This window comes from Petaurus breviceps, unplaced genomic scaffold (assembly GCF_028583685.1).
Source record: "Petaurus breviceps papuanus isolate PSGF00001 unplaced genomic scaffold, PetGlider_PUasm1.0 183, whole genome shotgun sequence".
In the NCBI taxonomy this organism is placed as follows: Eukaryota; Metazoa; Chordata; class Mammalia; order Diprotodontia; family Petauridae; genus Petaurus; species Petaurus breviceps.
The window spans coordinates 1,841,010-1,850,564 of NW_027185791.1; the positions used below are offsets into that span (position 1 = coordinate 1,841,010).

Here is a 9,555-nt window from a genome sequence, read left to right on the forward strand (position 1 = left end):
TTCTTCTTCTTCTTCTTCTTCTTCTTCTTCTTCTTCTTCTTCTTCTTCTTCTTCTTCTTCTTCTTCTTCTTCTTCTTCTCCTCCTCCTCCTCCTCCTCCTCCTCCTCGTTCATAGGGCAGAGGGTGGTGGAATAGGGATGAGTCTATATTCAAGCAAAGAGATTAAAAGGGCACTGACATAGGAAAAGATGTTAAATGAAGATAAAAAAGGATTTTCAGAATTGAAAGGAATGCTGGAAAAAGATAATAGCTAATAACTTGGTTCTCTTAAGTAGATCAAAATGTCCACTTGTTTACACTATTTATTACTCTGACTCTCTGTATTCTAAAGATAACAATTTTGTCTAATCCAGGTCAAATTATGACAAATTCTGAAATAGTGGAACCCAAATTTGTGAGCAATTAATTATAATTGGCATAGCAACTAGAACAGTTATGAGAATAAATTATGTGATAAATTTGGTTTTATTTATTTGTAAGTTTATGAAAATATTAAACTCAGACTGTCTCTGAATGCTAAATTAATTTGTGAATTATTATTTTATGAATGCATTCTTATACTGGACATTGGAAATCTATAACATAGGGAAATAAGTTTATATTTCTTCCATAGTATTTCTTTCCTACAATGCCAAGGATCATCCTTTATGACAAGGGCAAATTGTATTCTTTGTCCAAACCTGGGTATTTTCATCTTTTCCTTTTTTTCCCCTCTCACTTCACTCTGTCTCTCTCACACATACCCTTGCATTTGGAGTTTGAAAGACATGGATTACAATTTAGAATTTAAAATGTAAAAAAACTGCATACTTTTACCAGTGAGGATAAAATAAACATATAGCTTAGCAAGAGAACAACAAATCATTAACTAAAGACAAAACAAAAAATTGATTTTTAAAAATCTACACATTTATTTTGTCTCAAATCCACTAAGGACAGACAGTTGTCAAATTTAAGTAGCAAAAGATATATATGTACATATATACACACATATATTTTATATATTCCAAAGGCTGTAGAAAATCCGAAAACATTCAATTAATAATGGAGTTGCACGGTCAGCTAAATTTATGTCCCCCCAAAACACCTTTGTATCCCCAAAACAACACTTGTCTTTCTATTATTCTCATGGCCCCCACATACCCTTTATGTTCTTCTTTCCTGTTATGTTAATCAGGTCTATCTAGACTTGTAATTTTATTGGTGTAAAGAAGTGTTGTCAGACTCATAGAGGTTGGGCCACTAAATTGTATACAAGGATCCCTGTGGATTATATATTGACTTAAAAACCATATATAAACATTATCTATGTTCTATTGCATTTTTATTGATTTTGTTAAATATTTCCCTATTACATTTTAATTTGGTTTGAGTTGTACTTGGGAATGTTGTCCATGGCATACTACTGCTGGCTGTGTGTTTGACATCTCTGGTATAGGAAACCCAAGTGGGAAACTCTTCATTGATACAGATTGGCAACTTATTTTATTTTGACACAGAAAATATGTGTTAGAGGTAGTACTTAAATTGAGGTCTTCCAAATTAAGGATAGTTCACTTTCTTTACTGCTACACTAATTGCCTCTCCTTCATGCTTAATTACATTTAAGCCATCCTTACATCACCGAATGGACCACATTTTATTCAAGTAACTTCCTTCATGAAAGCACTACATAATTCTAAGTTTTTCTTATTATTCTTATATTTCCTTTAGTACTTAATTTACTATTTTATACATAAGATACCAGATATGGTGACACATCTGAGATGTATATATAGATAAATCTGTTTCAAGCTTCCTGTGCTGTTCAATTCAGATATTGTTTCATTTAATTAGCTTGATTTGAATTAAAAGTTGTTACAGGATCCAAAAGCTCAAACTTTTCTCAAATGGATAGAACATTTATAATTATTTTTATTTAAATATCTATTTACTCGTGGCTGCCATTTTAGGTCAGAAGGTGTTGACTTTAATCATATTCAAGTTCAGCATGATAAGTAGAGGTTAGTGATATGAAATTCATATAAGACTTGTATGTGATTTTAAAAGGTCATTTCAATTTAGATATAAAAGATGCTGAAGTACTAGAAGAATATTGGGTTTTAGGTATTTCTGAATTCTATTTTGAATTAAAATCTCTACAATAATTTTAAATAACTCCTTAGAAAATGAGGACAATAATTTATCTAACAAACATTTGTAAAATGCCTACTTCATTCAAGGAACTTCCCTGGGTTCTGATAATCATCTACTCAAGGAATAATGAAAATATTAATCAATTACAATTTGTTAGATGTCTTGACAAAAGTGATGAGTTGTTAAGTTGCAAAATGCAGTAATACTTTGAGCAAATGTAGATGTTAAATATTGAGTCAGAAGAGAGGAATCCAAAATGACTACAGCTATGGTAATTTAGATTGAATGTTGATTGAATCTGATACATAAGTATTATAGTGATCTCAGTAGACCAAAGGTGAAGCAGCAAGAAATTGTTCAAAGGATTTAAAGGCAAACTTACAATAATTTGTATACGTTAGTTCTTTCATTAATGTGACAATATATTAAAATTATACATGCCACTGTTGTATAGATCTTAGTGTTACTAATGAGAGCCTATATTTCTAGCTGTTGAAAAAAAAATAAAAGTTCTGATCAAGATAAAATTTAAGAATGGTCTCATTAAGTCCTATGTAAAAACATATTTCCTCCAAAAGCAACAATATTAACAATATTTAACAATATTCATTTTACAAAAGTTATCATTGAAAAATTATTAAATTAAGTCAATAAGGACTTTCAGAACATTATAATTGCAATGTCATTCTAGGAAAATCGTAAGAAATTCAATTCACACTGGATAATTTGGAATGGTTGATTTTTAAAAGTGGATTCAGGTTTTTAAACATACAGATTTCTGGTTCACTTGCTAAAAGCATTGAGGAACAATTTGATTGTGCTTTCTACAATCATGCTGGCAGGACAGGAGACACTAGAACACAACTTTCTTCAATAAAACTCAGGCTACATGAAATTCATTCTTTATTTCATATAGCATATAAGAAGCATCAAGATACATTTCAAATAATGCTCAGTGTCAAAGATCAAACTGATATGTATTGATCCAAAAGCATGCACCAAGAACAGACAACTCACTCCTTCCCCCCCCTCCCCTGCCCATGCCCCAGTCATCCCCTTGCCCAAACAAGAAAATGTTGCTTGATGACACTGGTGAAAGCTTAGATGTTAAAGATATATTTGGTTTTTAGTACACTTGAAACCTCAGGGAAAAGATGTAAATTTCTACAATAGTGCTACCTTTGACATTTCTGGTTTTTTAAAAATTATATGATCATGTTAGATTACATTGCTATCTGGTAATTTGTCTTTGGCTATAACAATTAAAGTTTGACTGTGAAATATTTGAATTATAGAATTTTTAAAAAGTAAACACAGTTTCATTACTTTTGAGTGCAGCACCCAAAATAAGAATTGAAAATTTTTTACTTAAATACTTCAAAGATCCATGATTACAAAAAGTGTTATTCCAGGAGTGGTGGTCTTAAGCAGACGGTCTTCATGAATAGCTGTGGGGAAAACCAAAAATGACCTGGTGACCAACACTCTCTTGATGAGCATTTTTGCACATAGCTCAGCTGGTTCCTAGAGACCAGACAGGTCTCCAGAACAGAAACCTTTCTAGCTTGGTAAAACCTTCCACAGTTTGTGTGTTTTTGACATAGCCTTTGACAATTTAGGATCACTTCCACATCAATATTAGGAATTTTCACAGGACTTCAGTGAAGGAAGAAATTAAAAAACTAATTATAAAACAAGTAAAAACAAAAACAAAAAGCACCCAGCCTCAAGCATAGGACAAGTTATTAGAAGAAATAGGTCCTGGCTTAATTTTACTAGATCTTGTTTTAGAAAATCTGTGTATTTTAGAACAGCTTTCTACTATTAATGAATAAAACTGAAAGTTTTGTGAGGAAAAAATTTTAAAAATATTTTATTTCAATTCAACAAACAAATCCAGTAAAAATTCTTTGTGAATATAAAATTTAGAATTAAGAAATTTAAGAATTCTAAGGGAACTTGTAAACTCATTAACATACAAACCCTTTCAAAAAAAAAGTTTCATGCCTAAAATGTACTATGTGACTTAGGCTCAAGTCTGCCAGACAAGGTTTCATAGAATTTAAACATAATTTAAACCCACATTCTTTCCAGTTGGGAGAGAGAGCTGTTCAAAAATGGCATAGTAACCTATACCTTCCACCATAACTCTCTGACCTTAGGTTTCAGGTAACAATAAAAATCTTGAAAAAGAAAAATTAATATGTTAAAATATAGTTTGGGCTTAATTCCAGCATAGTCACTGCCCAGTTCCTCCCAAATAATTTCCCTTTGAGTTCTTTTCTATTATCAATATCTTAATCTTGAATTTCAAAAGTGAAGATATTGTAACTGAATGGGTCATGGCACCAATTATTTCAAGTGAGGGGAATTATTGTATTATTATACAATAATTCTATCTAGACAAAAGTTAAGATTAGTTATCAATTATTCCAATTCAAGCCTTTGTTCTCACTTTCTCAAGGGAAACATTTGGGAAAAGTATTAGGTTGGTAAAAATGATTATTTCTTAATATTCCTAGAGAAACTAGAAAGAAATTTGATTTAATTTTTTAAAATATGTTTTCACAAGCATTAAGAATACTGAAAAATATCTCACAGAGGCTAAGTGATTTACCTGGGGCCAAAATCTAGGTAGAACCAATGCTAGAACTTCCAAGTCTTTTGTCTTTAGGTGTGGTGTTCTTTTCACTGTATATATATAGCTCTCTCTCTCTCTCTCTCTCTCTCTCTCTCTCTCTCTCTCTCTCTCTCTCTTTCCTTCTCTCTTTCTCTCTCCCTCTCCCTCCCCCGCTCCCTCTATGTCTCTCTGTCTCTGTCTCTGTATCCCTATCTCTGTCTCTGTCTCTGTCTCTCTGTCTCTCTCTCTCTCTCAAAGAAAGCACTCTTTCCTAGCAAGTGACCATTCCAGCCACTCCAGGTCAAAGACAAAAGCCACTACACCAGGAAAATGGCTGATGGATTTTCTCTTAATGATGTCATATCTGGGTCTGGAAATCCAAACCCACAAGGTCAGTCACAAGGTCCTTGGGGAAACCAACCTGCTGGTGCTGGGGCATACCCAGTATATCCTGGAGCCTACGCTGGACCAGCAGCACTTGGAGCCTATGCTGGACCAGCAGCACCTGGAAGCCATCCAGCTCCAGGACAATCTAGTGCTCCTGGAGCTTATCTGCCTTCAGGGCCCATGAATACCCCTAGTGGACCAATACCTGCTGTGGCAGGCCCACTGATAGTGCCTTATGATCTTCCTTTGCCAGGAGCAATTATGCCTTGCATGCCGATAACCATTATGGGCACAACAAAACCCAATGCAAACAAAATTACCTTATATTCAAGAAGGCAATGATGTGGCCTTCCACTTCAATCCCAGCTTCAATGAGGACAGCAGATGAGTAATTGTAATTCAAAATTCAACAATTCCTGGGGAAAGCAGGAAAGACTAGTTGTGTTCCCATCTGAATCTGGTAAACCATTCAAAATTCAAATTATCCTTGAGATTGATCATTTCTAGGTTGCTGTCAATAATGCCCATTTGTTGCAGTACAATCATCAAATGAAAAATTTCAACGAGATCAACAAGCTCAGCATTTCTGGTGATATTAACCTTACCATTACCTTACAAACTATGATATAAATTTAAAGGATCAGAAATATTTTTAAAGGAATTTTCCTGTAAAACATATACTTAAGTGCTTCCTGCTCCTTATGGGAGAAATCTTAAAGGTACTCATACTCCATTTACTTTCTTTGTCATAGTCACACAAAATTTAATGAGTGTTCTTTCACTAAGTTAAAAAAAACACTTAATTATGTTGAAGTTAGAAGTCATATTACAAGTTTCTGAGAAGTCACTTGGAGCAAAGGTAGTAAAAGGAATGAGTATTGATGGATTTTTCTAGGGATTTGATTGAAAAATAGAGGAGAGATATACAGCCAATAAATTTTAATTGTTTTTTTTTTTAGTTGTGTTTGAATCTTTGTGACCCCATTTGAGGTTTCCTTGGCAAAGATACTGGTGTGATTTGCTATTTCCTTCTCAGCTTATTTTTACAAATGAGGAAACTCAGGCAATCAGGGGTCAGTGATTTGTCCAGGGTTACACAACTGATAAGTGTTTGAGGACACATCTTCCTGACTCCAGGCCCAGTACTCTACTGCGCCACCTAGCGTCCCGACACAGTAATTACCATGGTATAATTGGGTTATTGGGTTTTAGATTTTATGTATAGAGCATACCGAAGATCAGTTTGGACTTTGTTGTCTCTGAACTCAAATAGAACTTTGACCTGTGTGCAATAAATATATATATTTTAAAGGTCAAGTGTGGGATATTGCCAAGAAAATGAATGGCAATCTTAAATTTTAAGGGGACATTTAAGGGACATTTTCAGTTTTTATTTATTTGCAAAAATGAGCTAATTACAAATAGACTCCTTCTATGTATTAAGGTAAGTATCAGAGGAAATACTGTTGACTATATGGCAAGTATACTTTAAATTCTGTGTATATAATGATATTTTCTATTAAATACAGATAATGAAATCTTTGATTAATTGAGTATTATTCTAGTTAGCTAGATACTATGATATCTACCAGATATGGATTACCACTTTTTGTATGGGAGAGGGAAGGAAAACCTATGAATATTTGTACTAAATTCAGCTGGCTTGGAAATCACCATCCTAGTTTGGTAATCAATAGATTATTTGGGGACTCAATTTATTAAATTGATTTGTAATTTGTATTTTTCAAATTTATTTTCTTTTACTTCTTTTGTATTTTAGCTTTGCAGAGAAAAGAAACCACAGGGAACTGGGACCTTCATTCTAGACTAAAATTCTCACCAGCTAAATTCATTTTCTCTGAGCAGACGGGTCACTTTATATCAGGGAACTTTGGATTTTTTCCCCACCCACTAGAGCAGTGGTACTCATATGTAGTCCAAGGACCCTTAAGGATTCCTTACACCCTTTTAGGGGGTTGGCAAGAAAACTTTCATGATAATATTAAGATGTTATTTATCTTTTTCACTGTACTCTCATGATTGTACAGTAGAATTTTTCATAGGCAACGTCACCTGTGGATTAAAGACTTAGTTTCAGAGATGAAGACTGAGTTAATCTCATTTGCAGAATTGTACTTTAATCTTACAAATGGATGAATCTACAGACATGTCTAGATTTGCTCTTTTGCTTGTATTTGTTTGGTTATCCACATCAAGTGTTGATTGAAGAAGATCTTTTATGTGAATATTTGGCAGCAAACACAATGGTGCTATCAAAGTGTTGAATAATTTTTCTTAACCTCATAGTTTATCCTGGAACAACTGTGTTGACATTTATACTGATAGTACAAAAGCAATTTGCAATTTACACTGGCATAAATGTACAACAATGTTACTCTTTTCATAAAGGTTTTTAAAAATTTATTTTGGAAAATATAGTTATTTTTCCTAAAAATATTTTTATGTTAACATGCAATGAACTTATTATAATTTTGGGGATCAATTAATAAATTAAAATATTACTTTTAATTTCTCATATAACAAATATTTATAGATATAACCCACATAAACAAAGACTTTTTAGGGTCCTCAATGATTTTGAAGATTCTAAAGGAGTCCTAAAACCAAAATGTTTGACAACTGCTGTACTAGAGAAAGAGGGGGAGGGTCAGAGTGACCTCTGCTGGGCAAAAATAATATTTGGATTCACTTTTCTGAGCTTGAAAGTCAGAAAACTGTATTTAAAAAATAATATATTTAAAATTATAACCATAGAGCTTTTTGAATTAATGAAGTTATTTTACAATCTCCTACAGAATTAGAGTTTTCATATTATAGGGAGGCTTCCCACAAGTAAAGTTTTTAAGTTTTAAAGAGATTGTGCGTTTCCCTTCAAGGAACCAATATAGTGGTCTCCATTGCTACACTTAACAGTTGTTTGGGTCATCTCCAGTCATCCTGATCTATAATGTCTGACTACTGAACCCAGATGGCTGTGGAGGAGAAAGTGAGGCAGGTGACTTTGCACAGCCCTCCCTCACTCAAATCCAATTCAATGCAAGTCATGTCATCATCTCCCTGATGTCATGGTTCTCTTTGAGAATGAAGGACAAATCACGCACAACAACCACAACAACACTAATAACCCAGTCAGGGGTGGGCAAACAGGAGCAGGGTCATTCACTGGATGTTCTGCGTTAGATTTAGCCCTCTTTATTTGTAGAGCTTGTAAGGGAACGTGAGGATTTAAGTGTAAGCATGCAGGTAAATGTTTAATGACCAGCTTTCTAGGGGAAAAATGTACCCACAACATAGTTTTAAATTTAATTTACATTATTAACATTTTTCATCACTTTCTTAAATCTAGACAATTAACAAAACAATAAACAAAGCCCTGATTTGTAGAGTTTGCTAATTTCTGAAGTATAAATGTTCTCACAGAAAATTTAAAAACTATTTCTTTTGAGCTGGTTAAAGCTGTCTCCAAGTGTATCCCTGAAGTTAAGAAATGCTTTCTCTTGCTGGATATTTAAAAGTGGGAACTCCAAGGGTAGCATGATTATGCCCTTCCTGAGCTTGCTTTTTCCTCAAAGGGGTTGTCTCTACTAGGTCTAGGCATGTGTATACACATATAAATGAACTTATTTCTCTACATTGGCCCTGGTTTATGAAATTTTATACTTGCCTAGAGATGTAAAATGAGAATCATTATATGTTCTTCTTCTCCTTGAATAACTTAGTTCTGTGATAGATGACCATGTATGTCTTTTCTCTATACAGAGATTAAAACCTTTCCCTAGAACTCTGCCCTCGCTGTCATTAATCATATGAGACAAAGGATTTATCAGTCACTGTGTTTTGTTTCCAAATGAAAGGGAAAACATTCATAATAATGGTAATTGCAAGCATTTAGGGAGTAAACCATTTGTAAGTGAGTTAAGAGTCTGCCATGGGAAATATGATTGACTTCTTCCCTTGAGCTCAACCCTCTCCCAAAAGGAAAACTGGTTATCTACCAGTTTAAGAGAGAGATGAATTTTGAGCTAATTCCTCTTAAATAGGAAAGTGAGGGAAAAAAACAAAGCTCCCTTCAAATACTCTGCAATTTCACCAGCGTGCCCTAATCAGTGCTCATTTGGAAGGATGGGTTGCTCCTTAGCTTCTCAGAGTAACATAAAAAGCTTTTGGGGAGGTGGGTGATGTGGTACTGTCCATAAACCACTTGACCCGGCTTCTATGCTTCCTCTTGTAGCAATAAGATGGATGGGGAACTCTTTTCCTCTCTTTTCCAGGAGACACCAAAACAGATCCAGAAAGTTAAGGTCAAAGGCATCAGTCGGGGAGGACAAGAGGGGGAAGAGAGAGACAGAGAGAGAGAGAGAGAGAGAGAGAGAGAGAGAGAGAGAGAGAGA

At 34.0% G+C, this 9,555-nt stretch overlaps 1 protein-coding gene and 1 pseudogene across 1 annotated transcript in view; both read left to right on the forward strand.

Moving 5' to 3' along the window:
- Nucleotides 1–9,555, forward strand: part of SHC3 (SHC adaptor protein 3) — a 164,287-nt gene that overhangs the window by 17,679 nt on the left and 137,053 nt on the right. The gene's annotated exons all lie outside the window — the stretch shown is intronic.
- LOC138160949 (galectin-3 pseudogene) lies at nt 5,073–5,905 on the forward strand (annotated as a pseudogene).